General features: G+C 44.8%; 1 long non-coding RNA gene across 1 annotated transcript in view; it reads left to right on the top strand.

The window, feature by feature from the left end:
• The window catches only part of LOC148220239 (uncharacterized), a 122,036-nt gene that overhangs the window by 61,278 nt on the left and 39,397 nt on the right, over positions 1–21,361 (top strand). Inside the window, exon 4 of the long non-coding RNA XR_015798917.1 lies at positions 211–424. This is a non-coding gene — a long non-coding RNA (uncharacterized LOC148220239). The remainder of the gene's footprint in view (positions 1–210; positions 425–21,361) is intronic.

Here is a 21,361-nt window from a genome sequence, read left to right as displayed (position 1 = left end):
TTCCCCTCTTGTATTAAGCTATGCTCAACTACTCATGCTGAAATAAGTATCTATGCTAGGGCTAGGGCTTTCAGAAATTTTCTCAATGAGAAATTGTATGACAGGCTAACATACCTGGCCTAGCAAAACTGAGTTCTTTGTGCTTCTAGTTATAAATGCCATAAATCTTTCTTAATATGACCTTCCAACTTTTTCTTTATGTATGTTTAGTCCTCCTGTTCATCATCAGGGAGCAAGAAGGGATCGTCTGTCTCGACACAGCTCTGTTAGCCAAGATGAAAACTTTCACCATCTCTCCTATGAACAGCAGCAAGCAATAGAAGAGTCCCAAGCCTTTAACCCTCCAAATATATCCCATCCTATGTTGCACTCAGCTGGTCACTCGCCACAGCAGAATATAGTGATGGTTGACATTCATGATCAGGTAAGAGTGTGTTGAGAACATGCATGCAAATGTCTTACATTCTGTGTATTCACCTCCAAATAGAGCAAATTAGTAAATTCTCCTTGACAAATTAGTTGGCAATGGAGGTCACTAACTCCTATTAGTCCTCTTGTATAGAGTATTATTTCTTTTTTTCTTTTGAATAGTATCAGTGTATGGAGAGCTGCAGCATTCAGTGAAAACATTGATACATTTGTTACTTAAGAATAAAATAAAAATATAGACTCTCATAGAGAAGAGTGAAAGTCAACAGTCTGTCAGTTTGGGTTGGCACAGTTCTGAAGATCTCTGCATCCCACCTTTGAAAGTGACTCTTCTGCTTAGGAAGTTAAATTTAGTTTAAGATATACTATGGTAATAATGTCTTTAGAATCATCGAATTCTAGAATATCCTGAGGTGGAATGGACACACAAGGTTCATGGAGGTCCAATTCACGGACCTGCACAGGACACCCCAAGAGTCACACCATGTGCCTGAGAGCATTGTTCAAAAGCTTCTTGATCTCTGTCAGGCTTGGTGCTGTGGCCACTGTCCTGGGGCATCTGTTCCGGTCCCCAACCACCCTCTGGGGGAAAACTTTTTTCCAAATATCCAACCTAAACTAAACCTCCTCTGACACACCTTCATGCAGTGCCCTCCCGTCCTATCATCAGTCACCAGTGAGAAGAGATCAGTGCCTGCCCCTCCACTTCTCCTCTTAAGGAAGCTGTACGCTGTGGTGAGGTCTCCCTTCAGTCTCCTCTTCCCTAGGCTCAACAAGCCAAGTGACCTCAACTACTCCTCATACAGCTTCCCCTCTAGGCCCTTCACCATCTTCATGGCCCTCCTTTGGGCACTCATAGCTTTATACCCTTCTTATTGTTGGAGGTCAGTTTTCTTCAAGGAATGATCTTCCCATTTGTTGTCATGGAAATGGCAAATGGACATCCATTAAGAGACAATGTCTTGGCACAATGTTGGAAGAGTTCGGGGAGGAGGGGGGAAAGCAGTGTGGTTACTGCAGTTTCTTAGCTGGGAGTAGTTCAGTCTTTGTCCACTTTGGAGGGGAGATGCTTCGGATGTTTTGGTGCTGGACTTCTCCTGCCCAGGGGTTCAGCGCTGCTGTGAAGTTTCTCCTGACTGCCTATTGGTGGGGTCACTGCTTATAGTGAGCTGTTTGTGGACTGCAACTCTCTGCAACACACGCCCTTGCTGGAAGAGATCCTCACCATCTGCATGGGTACTTCCAAGGAAAAAGATCAGGCCCCCACCTCCTCTCTCTCTTTTTCTCTCTGGAGAGAGCACCTCCCAGCTGCTTACTGAAGCCTTGGCTGCTGCTGCCACCACCACCAGGATATTGCACAGGACACATGAGAGGTGGGGAAAACTGAAACTCTCTCACGTTCTCTCTCTTCCCTGGGCCACCATTACTCCCTGGGGAGGCTCAAGGCTTGCATCAGCTGCCCTCTGAAGCCACCTGAGCCAACAGCGACCCTGGGAGCCATGGAGGAGTCACTGTACCCCTCTGCCTTGCCCGGAGCAAACAGCATCCCCTGCTGGTTGTGGTTGTAATTAGACCAAAGGGGAAAAATAGCTTGATAGGCAGAAAAAAAGGCTCTATTGGGTTTTCTGGGTTTTTTGTGGTGTTGCTGTTTGTCTTGTTATATATATATAATTTAGTAAAGAACTGGTATTCCTTTTCCTATATCTTTGCCTGAAAGCCCAGTAATTTCAGTTATTATAATTTGGAGGGAGGGATAATTTTTTCCATTCTGGAAAGGTTCCCTCCTTCCTTGGCAGACACTTGTCTTTTAAACCAGGACACCTATATTGTGGCTCTCAAAACTACACACATTACTCGAGGTGAGGCCATACCAGTGCAGAGTAGAGTGGGACAATCACCTCCCTTTGACAGGCTGGTGATGCTGTGCCCTATGCTCCTCAGAATATCGTGGCCAGGCCATGCTGGAGCTGTGCCAAGATTTCAGGACACTCAGGCTGTGCTGGGGGGGGGCTGGCCCAAGCCAGAAACAGCAGCAGCCACTCTAGAAAGGATGGGGGGGGGGGGAGAAGGCTAGGATCTTAATCAGCCTCCCTGGGGCTCAGATGCAGCACTCACTGCCCATGGCTAACCCTCCTTCCTGTCGGGACATGCCAGCTTCCCAGATGAGGGGGCCCAGCTGCCTCCCCCCCAGGCCATGTGGGCCACCTCACAGATGCTCCAAGTCGGCTGCAGAGTAAGGCCCAGCCAAGCCGCAGTAACGTGGGAGAGGAGGGAAAGCTAGGATCTTAGCAATGGGCCTCTCCTCCCCTGGCCATCAGGGCCCCTGGTTGCAAACGGGGCCCAGTGGCCTCCTGAGCCCACCCTTGCCTGGCCCGGGTGGGGAGGGCCTGGGAATGGCCGGTGTTACCTTGTGAGAGGCTGGAAATGAAAGAGGGCTTTCCCAGGGTTTGCCTGCTTCAAAATGTGTGTTCACGGAGCGAACTAACTTTTCTAATTGGTTTCTCAGGCTGTCAACAACCAAACCAGCTTCCAATTGGTCCCATCAATTCACAGAGGAAGTTCTCATGGAGAAAAACTTCTGAGTGTGCCCTCCCCCCAGGTGCCTTCAATGCATAACCAGCACAACTGTTTAAAGTTTTCAGCCTGCTTTTGCTCTTCTCCTAATCCTTATCTCACAGCAGAAAATGGGTAAATAATTTTAATGGGTGCACTGGCATTTGCCCAGGGCTCAACCCACCATATTAATTGCTGTCTTAACCAAAACCACTACACCTACATAACACCAGGACTGATGGCAACAGACAGAGTACACGTGTCTCAAAGGGAGAAAAAGATCTTTTCATAGGAGTTAGCACGGCTTCTTGAAAGAGCTTTAAATGAGCTCTGAAGAGGGAAAGGGTTAAAACCAGGGTTGCTAGAGATAAGTCAGGGGGGCATGACAATGTTTGAGGGATGGTATCCTAGCGAGGTCCTTCAGTCTGCCATCTCAGTGAGGGTAGAGGATGGAGATCCACAAAGCAGCAAAGAGGCAAGGGTTATTGATGTGTTAGAAACCATAGAAGTGTCTGAAAATAGTCACATAGGAATTAGCGCTTCTTCCCCCAAAAGGTGGAAGGGCCAATAAACCAACTGAAGTGAATTTACAGCAATGCATACAGCATGGGCAACAAACAGGAGGAACTAGAAGCCATTGTACAGCCGGAAAACTATGATATAGCTGCCATCACAGAAACATGGTGGGATGACTTGTGTGGGGTTTTCCTTTTCTCTCTGGTCTCTCTGGCTAGCTCCAGACTAGGGGAGAATGTGGAACCCACATGGACAAAGGTAAAAGACAAGGAGGCTCTTTTCTCCCGTGGGAATGTCCCACTCTTTATTGTAGATATTCTTCCAGGTGGGAGCCGGGGAGGAAAAGACACTGAGCAGCAAATGGCAGGCAGTTTTAAACTAGGGAAACGGGGAGGGGAGGAACCGAGCCACAACCGATAAGATACTGCCGAGGAGGAGGGGCCAAGGAAGGACTACAATGCCACAAACTTGGGAGGGGAGAACGGAATAAACCATTCAGTGCAAATATAAAACAATATCTTAGTGCAATACAACATCTCCCCCTTTTTTGTTAAATAAAGTTAAAAGAAAGGTGTCAGGTTTATTCTGATTCAGAATATGAATTTGCCCACCACTTATGATTTGTGGGCAAGTTAGACTGCTTTTGGATTGCCAAATCGATGTGGTTGACTTCTGAGGTAGTAGGAATTAGACCGTTAATGGCTTTGAAAATTAAGCAACGTAGACTTCTGAAAGCCAATACTATAAGAAAAAGAACAAGAAAAAAAGACAAAATTGTTTAACTATGGAAGTCCACCACCCCGTGAGTCCCCAGCCTTTGAATAGTCCACTGAACCAATCTTCGGATTCATGCTTTACTTGTCTGATCATGCTTTTCATGTCTCAGAAGGCTGCGTGGATATTGGGAGCCTTTGAGGTCAGGTTCATGCAGCAAAGTCCTTCAAATTCCTGGCACTTGTGTCCATGCAGCAGCAGGAGGAAGTCTATGGCTGCACGATTTTGGAGTGTGGCCTGTCTGGCAATTTCCTCGTCTTCTAGGAGGGAGCTGATGGCAGTGGATGTTAAGTTTGCCTGTTTGACCACCCAGCACTCTAGGTGGCCCAATTCACCTAGGGCTTTGGCTGCTGCAACCCTCGGAAGGAATAGGGAAGCAGCAATTCTTTTTGACTTGGTCCAATGAAAAATTTCAGCATCACAGTTTGGGTCCAATTTGTCAGCACTTCCCTTTTGCGTTTTGTTGGCCGAATTGTTTTTATGAATCCATTCATCAATTAAGGTTTGGTTGGGTGCTAAGAGGGACAACCGCCCGATGGTACATGGCCCTCCTAAAAGCTGAGAAGGGATTCCTGCCCATGCCCGATCTCTGCAAATTAAGAACAGACCCCTAGGGAGGCTTTTGGGACTTGAATGGTAGGGATTGTCTGCTGCAACATGGCTCAGAATATTACACCACCTTTTGGCGGTGAATTCCTCTCAATATTGCAGTATGTTGTGAAAGGCTTTAGTGCTAGATAACGGGCTGAAGGTAAAGTGAATGCAGTATGGTGCCGGGGTTCTTAATCATTACAAGTCGCCGACGACGATTTTGGTGTTGTTGGATGTTGTGTGACTTGGGGCCTGGGTTAGGCATAGGTGTGTCAAAGCTGGCTGGATATTCTCCAGCCTGCAATGGGATTCCTACCAGGCAGGTGGACATAGGATCTCTTGTTTCTATAGTGGACAGGCATATATTATCTTGTTGGAGTGTCTGTGCCAGGAAAAGCGAGTGCAACCATAGCTTGTTTTTGTGTGCCTTTAACAGCTCTAATTATGTTGAAAAGGACAAGACAGAAAATTTAAAAATGTATCACTGCTAGAGAACCTAATGCAATAAAAACCCAAACTCATAAATTTATTCCTGAAAACCAATTTTTTTTATTTAGTCAAGATAATTTCTTAAGTCTGTCAGTACCTTTTGCTCTTCCAGAGTTTGCAAATCTCTGCACTCATCTTTTAATTGAGTGTGAAGTGAGTGGATATCTTGTATTAGGGCTTTATCAAAGGCTCCTTGGAGGTGGTTTTTAATTGTTTCCCAATTATGTTCCATTTCATTCCATGGACCAGGAGTGACACATAAAGAGTTATGTATGTGTTCCAATTGCAATGTAAATATATGTGGGTTTTTTGAGCCTCAACTCATTAGCCAGTCTACAAAAGAGCAGTTTCTAAGGCATCTAATCTGGTCATTACTTCTTTGTCAATTTGCTCTTGTCTGTGTAGTTCTTTTGTAATATTGGTTAGAGCTTGTCCCACGGTGCTGGCAGTTTGAATGGAATTAGAGTTGCAACAGCTACAGAGGCTGTGGTTAAAACTATTACAGCAGAAATGATAGCAAAGATCAACCAAGCGAGAAATTTGAGAACTCATTTCTTACTCTTTTGGATTTCCTCCTGGAACAGTCGAGACAATTGTGAGAGTCCCTCTTGTCCTTCCTAAGTCCTAGTCAAACTTACAGATACCCAAATTTTTGGTCTTCTCTTAAATGGAAGAACAGAAAAATTATTCATATCTTCATTGGTTACACATGATTTAAAAACAAAAGAATTAGCAGACATAAAATACAAGCCATTCCTATAATCAATTGAAAAATCATTAGCTAAAGTAAAAACATATGGGTGTGAAGTACAAGTCATTAGTCAATGTTTCTTTAGCAATGTCTAATTGGAGAGGGTAGCATTCTTGTTCAAATTCACCTGGTATATGGTATTACCAAATGCAGGTAACAGTATTTTCCACAGATGCTTATGAACACGTGATTGATTATTACCTAGATAATATTGAATCAAGGGTCTGGCCATTCCACTATCATGCCAAACAATGCTACGGTTTCCCTTTTGGGAGGGAAGAATTATTTTATTTGTCCCCTTTTCTCTAAGGATACTGTGTCATCCCCAATCAATTATTTTCCCATATTGTAAGAATTGCTGTTGTGGTTGTTGTCCTAAAAATTATGTCCATTCCAAACATTGTAAATTGGAAATGGACCTAAAACAACATTTGGGATAATGAGGTGGAGTGGCATCCACAGGACTGTTGGAGATAGAATGGTCAGCAATGTAATAGACGTCATCATTCAGGCAAGCAAACTATCAACTGACTGCTCTGATGCTGGGATTATGGCTATAAGCTCTTTAGAAGAGAGGCAAAGTCGGAGAGGTGGTGGGGTAGCACTGTATGTTAGAGGGTGTTTTGATTGTACTGAAATTGATGATGAAGAAGATGATAAGGTTGAATGCCTCTATGTAAAGATCAAGGGGAAGGTCAGCAGAGTCAACATCATAGTGGGAGTCTGTTATAGACTACCCAACTCAGACAGACAGATGAGGCATTCTATAAGTGGCTGGCAGAAGTCTCATGGTCACCAGCCCTTGTACTCATGGGTAACTTCAGTTTGCCTGGAGTGTGTGGAAGAGAACTTCCTAACACAACTGGTAAATGAGTCTATCACAGGATGTGCTCTGCTAGACCTGTTGTTTGTAAACAAAGAAGGACTAGTGGGTGATGTGGTGTTTGGTTGTTGTCTGGGGCATAGTGACCATGACATGCTAGAGTTTTCAATACTGGGTGAAGTATGGAGGGGCATCAGCAGAACTTCCACCTTAGATTTCTGGTGGGCATATTTTGGCCTGTTTAGAAGGTTGATTGAGTCCCTTGGGAGTCAGTCTTGAAGGGCAAAGAAGTCCAGGAAGGCTGGATGTGCTTTAAAAAGGAATTGTTAAATATTCAGGAGCAGACTGTCCCCATGTGTAAGAAGACAAGTAGTTGGGGAAAAAGACCAGCCTGACTGAACAGAGAACTTAGGCTGGAACTTAAGTTAAAAGGAAATCTATTGTCTCTGGAAGGAGAGTCAGGTAACTTGGAAGGACATGATGGTTTTACAGTGGGGAAAAGGCTAACACTGCTTGAGCCCTTCACCTCCCCCATGACAGTGGAGGAGAAACAAAAAAAAAAAAAAACAAAAACAAACAAAAAAAAAAAAACAACAAAAATCCAAAGAAAAATAAAGCTACAAGAGGTTAGAAACATTGGGGTCACAATTTTACTAAAATAATATAAAAATAAAATAGCAATAAATACAACAATAAAAAGAAAATTGTACAAAAGAGGGAAATTTTTTAACTGACAAAAGCAAGGTTTTACATAGCCACTCTGGAACAAAGCAAAAACGGCTGTCTTCCCTGGGCAACCCCCCAGAACAAAAATGGGATGGCAGGGGCTTACAGAGCAATTCCAGTGGCAGATGGGGAGTGCTGATGCTGCTCAGAGCAGCTCTGGACCTGCAGTGTCGGTTCTGCTGCTTCACTTCCTGGCACCCAGCTAGACTCCTTTTCGGCTCGGCTGGACTCAGTTGATATCGATGCCACTGCTTCAGGTCGCTGCTGTGCTGGGGTGGGGGAAATGGTTCGACCAGGCACTGAAAAGCACACCCCCGGCTCTGCTAGTCTTGGCTGCTGTTACGAGCTGTCACTTCAGCACCACACCTCGGGAGTGGTGCCACTGCCTCTCCGCAGCTTCTTGTCTTGTAAAAAATTCCTAGAGTGACGGGAAATGGGGAAAGCTGGACAGACATAGGATGTCGGGGTCCGCTGGTCCCTTCACTGGAGCAAGCCAGACAAAATGGCCCCAATTCCATTTCCAGGCACAGCATTTCCCCTGCTGAAACCATGCCCATGGCTATGACAAAAAATGGTATTGAATAAACAATGCTGAAAACTCCATCCCCTTGTCTTTGTACCCAGGACAGAGGACTATAAGGATATTGCGAGGTCATGTAGGGAGAAGATTAGAATGGCCAAAGCCCAACTAGAACTTGATCTGGCTGCTACAGTTAAACACAATTTTAAAAGTTTCTGTAAATACATTGGCAGCAAAAGGAGGGTCAAGGAGTGTCTCCATCATTTGTTGAATGCAGAGAGGGTAATGTAGTGTCAGGGGATAAGGAAAAGGCAGAGGTATTTAGTGCCTACAGAAAGACCTGAACAGACTCGATCAATTGACTAAAGACATCTGTATGAGGTTCAATAAGGCAAAGTGCCTGGTCCTACACTTGGGTGGCAGAAACCCCATGCAGCATTAAAGGCTGGGGAAGGAGTGGTTTGAAGGCTGTTGAGCAGAAAGGGACTTGAGGGTGCTGGTTGACAGCTGACTGGATATGAGACAGTGTGTGCCCAGGTGGCCAAGAATGGCAATGCCAATGGCACCTTGACCTGTATCAAGAACAGTGATGCTAGAAGGACTAGGGAAGTGAATATCCCCCTCTACTCAGCTGTGGTGAGGCCAAGCCTTGAGTGGTGAGTATCTGGTATCTGAGGGAATTAGGTGTGATGGAAGTGATCAACAACCTCAGACACCTGGGCTAAGAAGTATGGCATTGACTATATGTATCACATCCCCTATCATGCACCAGCCTCTTGAAAAATCAAACAATACAATAGACAGTTAAAAGTTGCATTGAGAGCAATGGGTGCTGGGGCATTCAAGCATTGGGATACAAATTTAGCAGAAGCCACTTGGCTAGTTAGCAGCAATAAAGGATCTTCCAGTAGAGCTGGACCTGCCAAATAAAAACCCCTACACACTATGGAAGAAGATAAGGTCCCTCTAGTATGTGAGGAACTGACTGTGAAAGAGAGTCTGGATTATTCCTTCCCACAGAAAAGGTAAACCCATTTGTGGGATTGCTTTTGCTCAAGGATCTGGTTTTACTTGGTGGGTAATGAAGAAGAATGGGAAGTATGATATGTACCCCGTCAGCAAGTATGCTGACTCCAACTGGCGAAAGGAATATTACATACCATATGATGTCATGCTCAGCAATAAGAAACTAGGAGGGGAGGCGTAAGTTTGCCAGGACTGCAATTTCTCAGAGACTGGCTGGGCATCATTTGGCTGCTGGTAAGCAGCTGGGGTTTGTTTGGGATTTTTTTGCAACACTCGTTTTTCTGGATTTTGTTTTTCTTTGCTTTTTCTCCTCTTCTTTTTTCTTATTAAACTGTATTTAACTCCCGAACATTCACACTTTTACCCTTCTGTGGTGGGTTGACCTTCACTGGATGCCAGGTGCCCACCAACCTGCTCTATTACTTCCTCTTCTCAGCCAGACAGGGGAGAGAGAATAAGATGGAAAACAAGTAGTAGGTTGAGATAAGGTAGTTTACTAAAGCAAAAGTGAAAGTTTGGGCACACATAGACAAAGAGAAAAAAAAGTTCATTCCCTACTTCCCATCAGCAATCAATGTTCAGCCACTCCCCTGAAGGCAGGGCTTCAGCATGAGTAGTGGTTGCTCAGGAAGGCAAATAATGTAAGTAACAAATGTCCTCCCCCCCTTCCTCCTCCTTTTCTTAGCTTTTACAGCTGAGCTGACATCATATGGTATGGAATATCCCTTTGGTCAGTTTGGGTCAGCTGTCTTGGTTGTGTCCCCTCCCAGGACCTTGCCCATCCCCAGCCCCTTGTTGGATGGAATGTTGAGAGACAGTGCTGATGCTGTGCTGGCACTGCTCAGAAGTAGCCAAAACACTGGTGTGTTCTCAACACCTTTCCAGTTAGCAATGCAAAGAACAGCACTGTGAGGGCTGCTATGGGAAAATGAACTCCATCTCAGCCAGAGAAAATACGCCTTCCTATTCTCTTTCCCATCCCATTGTTGGGGGAGTGAACAAGTTGCTGTGTGATGCTTATCTGCCTACCATGTTGTAAGGCCCCACACAACTGTCTTGATGAGGTTTTTAAAAGGGCTTACAGTTGTTCATGTACTCTGAGTTAGATGCATGGGAGAAATATTGACAAGATATTCTCAAGAGGTCAAAACAACAAAAACACTTTACTGGCAACTTTAGAAAACCAGACAACTTTGGCAAAATGTTTAGTGCAACATTCAATCAACAGAAAACACTTCCCAAAGCATTAACTCGGCCTATTCAACTTAGCAAACTCTAAGCCCATTCAATTTTAAATTATTCAAAAATTCTGGGAAGAGGAAACTAGAAGGAAGGAAGGAAGGAAGGAAAGAAAGAAAAGAAAAGAAAAAAAGAAAAGAAAAGAAAAGAAAAGAAAAGAAAAGAAAAGAAAAGAAAAGAAAAGAAAAGAAAAGAAAAGAAAAGAAAAGAAAAGAAAAGAAAAGAAAAGAAAAGAAAAGAAAAAGAAAAGAAAAGAGAAAAGAAAAGAAAAGAAAAGAAAAGAAAAGAAAAGAAAAGAAAAGAAAAGAAAAGAAAAGAAAAGAAAAGAAAAGAAAAGAAAACCATGCATATAGCTACCAACTCCTGGGTTCCAGCAGTGTTCAGATATAAATTCCAAGAGGAGGTAGGGTCAAGACCTCCAATTGCCTCATGCTCAACCTTAAATACCCCTTGGCCTTCCTGGGCCCTTCCCCCAGGTGAGACTTCCAGTCATATGGCCACGCAGGAGCTGGGTTGGTAGTCACTGCTGGGCTGGGATACTGGCTCTATGGAGGTGGGGTGTACAGGGCAGTGCACTGTCTCACCAGACCAAGGCTCAACCTGCCCCTTCCCCCACACACATGCACTCCAAAATGTCTCAAGACATCAATCTTTCCAGTCTCTCACACAGGGTCAAACCACATCAATGCATGTGTGCCCACGCCTCTGTCTCTGTCTCTCTTCCTCTGCATCTCTCTGCATGCACTCCACTCTATCTCTGTGCATCCATGTACACATGGATCTCTTTCACCTTCTCTGTGCACGTGCATATCTCTTTGGCTGTGTGAATCCATCTGTATTTCTTTGCATCTTTGCAAAGGCATGTCTCTGTGTGTGTGCATGTCTGTGTATCTCTGCATCTGTGTGCTCATGTCTTTCTTCCTCTGTGCATGAGCCTCTCTCAGACACTCTTCTTCTGAATGTCAGCACACGTTTGCATGCCTCTCTCCCTCTCTCTCACTTTGTGCCTGTGTGTGCGTATCTGTTCCTCTGTGTGTACCTCTCTCTCTTCCTGCTTTTGTATGTATGTGCATCTTTTCTCTGTATCTGTGCACATGCACAGGCGTCTGTGTCTTGAGTGCATCTGTGTGCATGTGCATCTTTCTGAGGCTGTGTGTGCAAACCTCTGTCTTACACCTGTGTGCTTGTGTCTGTGCCTCTCTGCCTCGGGGTGCATGTATCTCCACATATGCTGAGCATTTCTCTCTTCCCTCTGTCTGTGTGCATCTGTGTGTCTGTGTGTATCCATGCTTCTCTCTGTATCTAGGGGTTCTTTAGTCCATGTATGCGCATACATGTCTGCCTCCTTCTCTACATCTGTGCCCGTGTGCCCATCTATGTTTCTCTGTCTCTCTTACTCTGCACATTGCATGACTCTCTTTATGCCCATCTCTTTGTCTATGTATGCACACAACTCTCAGTGTGTGTACTGTGCATGTCTCCTTTCCTCTGCATCTGTGTGCAGAAGGATCTCTACTGCTCTTCCTCTGCATCTCTGCACATCCCTCTGTCTCTCTACCTGTGCATCTCTGTGCACATTTGAGTCTCCTGGTCTCTTCTTTGGCATCTATATGTGCATGTCTCCTCATGCCTGTGTGTCCTGGGGTACAATGCCAAAATGTGTATTCTATCACCATCTGTTGAAATGTGGGAGGGGTGGTGATCCTTATCTCTGTGGGAGATATCCTCTGCTGATGTGCCATCTGATAAAATCAGGGGGATGATCATCGTTATCTATTCACAACCCATCCTTCCTCCAGAAGATATATTCTGTTAATGGGCCATTAAGTCCTATTGTGTGACTGATAAGATTACATCATCCCATTGGGAGATGCTCCAGCCGGGGGGGGGGGAAGGAGACACGCCTTTCCTACCTAGATTAAAAAACTGGTGTTTGGGACGCGAAGGCAGTCCTTTCCACTGGATCCCAGAGGGAGGTCGGACCTTTTCCACATCATCGCTGGACCTTCGAAGGAAAACTGCACCTTCTACAGGAGCACTGCTTCAACTGAACCACATCTGTCATCCAGGAGGACTGCAGCCACGATTTATACGGACTGCAACCAACACCCTGACTGACAGGGTGTCAGGTTGCATTTCTGACTTTGTCGGTGGTTTTTCTTTTGTATTATTGCATGTATTTTATTTTTTCTCTTTTCTCCTATTAAATTGTATTACTGACTTGGAGTCTTGCACTGGTTTTGCTTTCAAACCAACACACTGTGTATCCTGTCTTGGTTTGAAAGACAGGTGTCTGATAAGAAAGGCAGAAGCCTCTTATTTTGAAATGGAGAATGTAAACCCCCTCCCCCCAAATTATTATAATTTTGAAATTGGGGGCTCTCAGGCAAAGATATGAAAATAGGAATAACAGTTCTTTACTAGGAAAATTAAAATAGAAATACAGTATTACAGAGAACAAACCCAAAAACACTGACAGAGTCAGAATACAACCTGACCCCCCTGTCAGTCAGGGTGTTGGTAGCAATGCCATTAAATTGTGGCTGCAGTCCTCCTGGAGTGACAGATGTGGTTCAGTTGAAGTAGTGGTCCTGTAGAAGGAGGCAGTTTTCCTCCGAAGGTCCGGTGATGATGTGGAAAGGTCTGGTTTTCCTCTGGAATCCAGTGGAAAAAAAAAAGCTGCCTTGGTGTTCCAAATCTCAGTTTTTATCTAGGTAGGAAAGGCTTGGCTCTTCCCCCTCGGTAGAGCATCTCCCAATGGGATGATGTAATTTTATCAGTTATACAGCGGGACTCAATGGCCCATTATAACAGCCGTTATCTTCCTGGAGGAAGAATGGGTTGTGGAAAAGATAAAGATGACTGCCCTACCTGGTTTCAACAGATGGTGATAGAATACATACTTTCGGTCGCATCCTGTGTTGCAACCGAAGACAATGCATGTCTGTCTCTCTTCCTCTCCATCTATGTGCACGTTTAATAGGTTGACACTGGCTGGCCACAAAATGCCCGCCAAGCTGCTCTCACTCCCTTGTCCTCAGAAGGACAGGAAGAAAATAAGATGAAAAACTCGTGTGTCTAGATAAAGGCAGTTGAATGAAAGAAATCAAAGACCATGCATGGAAGCAAATTTTTAAAAAATTATACTACGCTTCCCATCAGCAGATGTTGTCCAGCCATTTCCTGAGAAATCGGGCCTCAGTATGCATAGTGGTTGCTTTGGAAGACAAATGTCTTAATAACAAATGCCCCCTTCTCCTTTCTATCAGCTTTTATTTTTGGACATGACCTCATAGCATATGGAATATGCCTTTGAGTCAGCTGTCCCTGCTATATCCCCTTCCAACCTCTTGTTCACCTTCAACTTTTGATGGGGTTGGGGTTTAGAGAGAGCCTAGATATTTGGTGAATGTTGTTCAGCAGTACCCAAAACACTGGTATGTTATCAACATTATTCTAGCTCTCAATACAAAGTACATCACTACCAGGGCTGCTATGGGGAAAGTTAAGTCCATCCCAGCCAAAAGCAGTACAATCTCCACCGCTTATTCCATCCCATTTGCATCATGCTCATTCCATATAATTTGAACCGTTAACATATCTTCTGATCATTCCATTGTATGTGTTTCACATTACTGAAGCTCCCTCCTGCCAACACTTGCAAGTTATATGACATAATTAAAAAATCTTTACATACAACATACAAATTTATATATTCTCATAAACTACTATCCTTTCTCCCTTAACAATTTGATATTATTTTCCCATTCCATGGGCCTCCACCACTTGTGGAAATGTTCATAAGAGCAGCTTATGATTTGGGTCCCATCTGTCAAAGTGGTCGCTTAGGAGAGGAGAAGCAGCATGATCAATTGCTGGACACCAACACCAACTTGGTTTGGGTCATTGCTGGTCTTGTCAGGTTACTTGCAAAGCTCACTCTGTCAGTTCAGGTACTTCCTGCTATGTTACTTCCTACAACATACAACTCACACCACAAATTATTTTCCCCCAAAATTAAATCTCAAGGCACACACCAAGTCTCCCCATCCTTCTACATTACCCACCAAGTACACACAGGTCCTTGAGCAGACAATCCCATTAACAGGTTTACCTTTTCCCATGGGAGGAGAAATCCACATCAACTTTCTCAACCACTTCCCTATGTGCACTACAGGGACCTTATCTCCTCCCACAGTATGTAGGGATTTTGTTTGGGCGGGACCAGGGAAGTTAGCAGATCTTTTGGTGTTAACCAGTCAAGTGGCTTCAGCTAAATTTTTATCCCAATGCTTCCATGTCCCATCACTCAGCAGTCTCAACATAGTCTTTAACAGTCCACTACATCTCTCAATCTTTTCAGATGCTTGTGGGTGATAGAGGATGTGATATATCAACTCAATGCCATGTTTATTTGCCCGAGAATTTATGAGGTTACTTTGGAAATGAGTCCCATTTTCTTGATTTCGGGAATCAGGACTTGACAACTGAAATTGTAGAGTATGTTTTATTGCCAGCTGGGACAGATAGGGGGATATTTCCTCCAAACCATGCGTACCTGGTCAAGACAGGTTCCAGGTATAAATACACATCGATCCCACAAGCCCACACCTCCCTGCCCATCCATCTCTGCCTTCTCTCGCTTTGTATTATAATTAGCTGCCATGCCACCTGATGGTCGTGTTTGGTGGTCTTTGGGATGAAGGCCATATGTCTTCCTCAGTGATTGCTGTTTGACCTCTGCTTCTGGGCAGGTGCAGTGTAGGTTTGACTCTCCCTCAGGTCAGCTTGTCCAGCTCAAAACCACCCGTCTGGTCCTGGCTGGTTTCCGGAGCCACAGGTTTCTGCTTTGTCTGGCTTGTACAATTGCTAGGTCTTGCTTTGCTGAATTTTCGCAATATATCTTATCTTAATGTTTTTTTTCCTGGCAACTAAGTTCCTATGTGGTTTGCTACATACTGTTTCTGCTATGTGTCCTATTTCCCCACCACCTGCTTAAGCATATTATAGGCTTCTAAAATTCTGAATTTTCAAAACCATATATGTTTCCCATGTCAGTCTGACTCAATTCTTTTTGCAGTACCATGTTGCCACAAAATTTCCCCTTCAAGGCCTGAGATGGGGTTTTGGACAGAAGCATTGTTTATAGGATGTGGTCTTAGCCACCTGATAGTTGCTTCTACCATGGTGAGTATGTAATGCTTGCCTTGCCGTGTTCATGGCAGTAGTCTAATATAGTCAATTTGCCAGGCCCATTCAAAACCCAGTGATTGCTCTGTATTCCAGGGAGACTTGAGATTAGCTCAGCTGGCTAGAGCATAGTGCTACTAAAACCATGGTTGTGGCTTTGATGCCTTAAAGAACCTAGAAATGAAACAACACACTTTCAAGATAATATTACTATAGGAGGTAATATAAAGGCTGGCCTTTATTGGAGGCCTCCAAGGGGAAGATATTGAAAATGCCCAAATTCCCCATCCCCCACGTTGTGTGAATACAGTTTTATAAGTTTAGCAAATTAGCATAACTGACAAAAGTCCCCAATTAGAGACATAAGTGGTGAGGTAATGTCCTTCCCAGTTCAACCCCTTTCTAAATCCTCCCCCCCCCAGATAGAAACCAAACCTTGTTTATGAAAATGTGTCTTGAAAAGCTGGTTTAAACCTGGGTTCCCAGAGAGAAGCAAGATAAAATAGGGACCTTGGACCCCCTGCTTGAATCTCTGGAATCTGTTTTGTCTTTCCACCTATCATGATAGAGAAAAGGTAGGGAAAAGTACTGGGACTAGCTATGAATACAATAATAGGCTGCAGAGCTACAAATATATGTGTAAAGAATATAAAGAATATATAAAAGCAAAAACCATTCTGGCAACAGCTTCAATCCCCAGATGTGCCATTCACTTAAGAGTTGGACTTGATTATCCTTGTGGGTCCCTTTCAAGTCAGAATATTCTGTGATCTCTGACTTGTGTGGCTTGCTTATGACATTTTACATTCATGGGTGACCTGCATGATGACCTCCATAGTCAGGTCCATCTGTATGTTGCATTTTAAGCTGGGCCATTTGTGATCTGGATATAGAAATCAGAATCATTTAGGTTGGAAAAGACCTTTAAGATCATTGAGTTCAACCATTAATATAACACTGCCAAATTCATCACTAAACCATGTCCCCAAGTGCCACATATACATATCTTTTAAATACCTCCAGGGATGGTTACTCAACCACTTCCCTGGGCAGCCTGTTCCAATGCTTGACAACCCTTCCTGTGAAGAATTTTTCCCTAATATATCAACTAAACCTCCCCTGGTGCAATTTGGGGCCATTTCCTATTGTCTTGTCAATTGTCTGGAAAAAGAGACTGACACCCACCCGGCTACATCCTTCTTTTAGATAGCTGTAGACAGCAATAAAGTCTCCCCTGAGTCTCATTTTCTCCAGACTAATCAACCCAAGTTCCCTCAGCTGCTCCTCATAGGACTTATTTTTTAGACCATTCATCAGCTTCATTGCCCCTTGTCCTGGTTTAGGGCAAATTTGGGAGGAAACCTCTGAATGAGGTCCCTCGGGAAAAAAGGGAAAAAAAAAAATTGGAGAGAAGTGGAAAAAAAGAACTGTTTATTCAACAGGCAACACACCTCCCAGCACAACAATGAACAATATCAAACAGCAAAACCTCTCGCTGTTCCGAAGAGACGGCAGATTTAGACGAGTTCTTTCCGTGGCTGCCCGGCTCACTCAGTCTGTTCTCAGTCCCTCCGGTGCTGGGAAATGCCGCGGCCCAGGCCAGGCCTGGTGGGCCACAGGTGTGAGCTCCCGGTGCTCTTCTGGGTTTTCAGTCCAAAAGCAGGTTCAGACAGTTCCAGGAAAATAGGAGGGAAAAAAAGAAAAAAACCCAAAAAAACAAAACAAAAAATAATCCAGGGGGCTTCTCTGCCTCAGCTAGCCAAAAACTAACCAAGAGCAAAGGAGAGCTCTCTCTCTCGCTCCGTCCACCGCAGACTACACAGTCTGAGAGCAGGAATGCGGGGGAGCCAGTGCAGTCTCTGATAACAAACTCTGCACTTCTTCTTCTTCCCCCCTCTGCCCTTTCACTCCTGGAACCAGTCTAAAAGTTGCAGAATTTAATATTCAACACCAACAGAACAGACGATTTGGGGATATAGGCATCATACAGTCACCCCAAGACACCCCTCTTTGGACATACTCCAGCATCTTACTGTCTTTCTTGCCTCTTTCCCTACATGTCCTGTTGTTTTGTGGGCCCACTGAGCTACAAATAACTCCCCCTTATTCTCCCAGTCTAAGTCCATCTGAGCTACTTCAATTTTGACAGTCATCTCTACCTCTTCATTGTTTTGATGTTCTTCAGAGTCACAGTTCTTGGGCATGTGAGCATCTACATGACATAGTATTAAAACAATGCTTTCTACCCGGGGAGTGATAACTTCCCACAATGCAGGTTCCCAAATGGGTTTGCCTCTCCACTGCCAGTTGACCTGCTTCCATTGCACTTGCCACCACCCATGAGTCAGTATAGAAACAGAGTAATGCCCATTTTTCTCATTCAGCGTTCTCTAGTCATCTGGATGGTTTTTACTTCTTCAAACTTGCCTTCTCCAACTTCTTGTGTGGGACTCCACACAGTAACTTTCCACTTCTGATGGTTGCCTACAGTATGACAGGATTCATCAGTAAATGGAGCATAACGGTTTTCATCTTCTGATAACTTATTATATAGCTTGTGCCTCTTGGGCACATATCACCTCCTCAGGCAATGCTCCAAAATCACTGCCTTCTGGCCAGTCTTCAGCTCTTTCAGCATTCCTGTGTGGTTGGGATTCCCTATTTGTGCTCGTTGCACCATCAACACTACCCACTTAGTCCATGTGGCATCAATTGCGTGATGCATAGAAAGGATGTTTCCTTTGAACATCCAGTGTAGCACAGGCAAATGTGGTGCCAAGAGCAGACATGCTTTTGTACCAAGAACTTCTGAAGTGACTTGAACCCCCTCATATGCTACTAGTATCCCTCTTTCAGTTGGAGTGTAGTGGCCTTCTGATCCTCGATAACCCCAGCTCCAAAGCCCTTGAGATCAACCTCCAGTTTCTCCTGATGTTTTCCGCCAGAGGCTCTCCCCAGCTGCAGTGTAGAGTATATTTTGCATGGCTGGTTCTGTCTGGACAGGCCCAAGAGCTACCGCTTGATCTGTTTCCAGTTTGATCTTCTCAAAGGCCTGTTATTGCTCAAGAACCCCCTCAAAATGCTTCTTCTTCTGGGTCACTCAATAGAGGGGCTCACAAGCTGACTATAACCTGAAACATGCATTCTCCAGAAGCCCTAGGAAAGCCTGTATTTCATTCTTGTTATCTGGTGGAGACAAAGTTGGTATAAAATCATAGAATAACTTGTGTTGGAAGGGACCTTAAAGATCATCTAGTTCCGATGCCCTCCCCATGTGCAATGATGCCACCCACTAGATCAGGTTGCTCTGGCCCTGATTCAAGCTGGCTTTGAACACCTCCAGGGATGGGGCATCCACAACTCTGAGCAACCTGTTCCAATGCCTCACTACCTTCTATGTAAAGAGCTTCTCCCTAACATGGAATCTAAATCTCTCGTCTTTTAATTTAAAACCATCAAACCTTGTCCTATCACCGTCTATGTAAAAAAACCCTCTCCAACCCTCTTGTAGGCTCCCCTCAGATACTGAAAGGTGGCAATTAGGTCTTCATGGAGCCTTCTCTTCACCAGGCTGAAGTGCCCCAGGTCTCTCAGCATGTCTTTGTAGGAGAGGTGTTCCAGCCTTTTGATCATCTTCCTGGCCCTCCTCTGGACCTGCTCTAACAGGAGTATGTTTCTTGTGTTATGGGAACCCCAAAGCTGGATGCAGTACTCCAAGTGGGGTCTCACAAGGGCAGAGTAGAGGGGGAAAATCACATCCCTCAACCTGCTGGCCTGTCACGTTCCAGGGGGTTTCCCCTGGCAACTACCTTACTGGCTTAACTGGGTAATAGCATGGCTATAAATATAAATATTAATAATAACAGGACAGGTACAATGGTATGTCAGAGATATCCTTTAATTCACAGGGTCCTAGAAGCAGTATCCAAAAGCGATGCTATTCCAAGGACAGGCAGTGACCAAAGACAGGGGAAGGGATCGAGTTCACAATACATAGGGAATACCTGAGGGCAAAGGTCCAATCCTGAAGGGCTTGACCTTTTATAGCAAAGATCTCAGACCAACCGAGAATCAGGGCTAGGAATAAGATTTACTTTGGAATGAGCTAATTAGCATATTTGCAGTGCTCGGTTTCCCAGGGTCTCAGGTTTATGTCTCCTATTTCAGTTGCTTCAATTACCACACTGGCCACACCTCTTTTGATACAACCCAGAATGAGGTTGGCCTTCTGGGCTGCAAGTGAACACTGTTGGCTCATGTCCAGCTTTTCTCCAACTGGAACCCCCGAGTCCTTCTCCACAGGGCTGTTCTCAATGAGTTCTTTCAGTCTGTACTCATGTCTGGGATGCCTCAACCCAGGTGCAGCACCTTGCACTTGGACTTGTTAAACCTTGTGAGATTCTCATGGGCCCAATTCTCAAGCTTGTCCAGGTCCCTATGACTGGCATCTCTTCCTTCTGTTGTGTCAGCTGCACTGCAAACTTGCTGAGGGTGCACTTGATCCCACTGTCTATGTCATTGATAAAGATATTAAAGAGCACTGGTCCCAAGACAGAGCCCTGAGGGACATCACTCATCACTGGCCTCCACCTGGACATAAAGACATTGACTACAACTCTCTGGCTGTATCCATCCAGCCAATTCCTTATCCATTGAATAGTCCATACATCAAACCCATGTCTCTCCAATTTGGAGACAAGGATGTTGTGTGGGACCATGCTGAAAGCCTTAGAGAACTCTAGGTAGATTATATTGGTCAGTCTTCCCTTGTGGACTGTTGCAGTCATTCCCTCATAGAGGGCCACCTGACTGGTCAGGCAAGATCTGCCTTTAGTGAAACTGTGCTGGCTGTCTCAGATCACCTCATTGTCTTGCATGTGCCTTAACATTGCTTCCATGAAGGTGTGCTCCATGATCTTCCAAGGCACAGAGGTGAGACTCAATGGTCTGTAGTTCCCCAGGTCTTCCTTTCTCCCCTTTTTAAAAACGGGAGGAATGTTTCCCTTTTCCCAGTCACTGGGGACTTTGCCTGACCATCATGACTTTTCAAATATGATGGAGAGTGGCTTGGCAACAACATCAGGCAGCTCCCTCAGGACCCTGGGATGCATCTCATCAGGCCCCATAGACTTGTGGCTATTCAGCTTCATCAAATGGTCTTGAATCTGCTCTTTGCTTGCAGTGGGAGCCATTTCCCTCCCCCAACCCTCACTTAGAGGTTCAGGGACTTGAGAGACATGGGAAACCTGACTGCTGAGGCAAAGAACTAGTTGAATACCTCAGCCTTCTCTATATCTGTTGTTACCAGTTCTCCTTTCTCGTTTATCTGGGGAGTGTGCTCTCCTTGGCCCTTCTTTTCTGACCTGTGTACTTACAGGATCCCTTCTTGTTATTCTTCACACTCCTTGCCACGTTCTGTTTCATCTGTGCCTTGACTTTCCTGACTTCATCCCTACACATCCAAACCATATCCCTGTATCCTCCCCAGGCCACCTGTCCCTGCTTCCACTGGTGTGCATTTCCTTCTTACTCCTCAGTTTGAGGAGCAAATGCTTGCTCAGCCATGCAGGTTTTCTACCTCTCCTGCTTGATTTCTTATACATGGAGATGGAGAGCTCTTGCACACAGGCTCTCAACCTCTTTGTGGCTGTTTCTCAGAGGCAACTCTTCAAATCTATCCATTCCTTAACATAGATGGCAGCACCCTCGCCCCTCCTTCCCAGCCTATCTCTTC

The sequence above is a fragment of the Sturnus vulgaris genome, chromosome W (assembly GCF_052056855.1).
Source record: "Sturnus vulgaris isolate bStuVul1 chromosome W, bStuVul1.hap1, whole genome shotgun sequence".
NCBI lineage: Eukaryota > Metazoa > Chordata > Aves > Passeriformes > Sturnidae > Sturnus > Sturnus vulgaris.
This window is presented reverse-complemented; position numbering and strand designations above follow the sequence as displayed.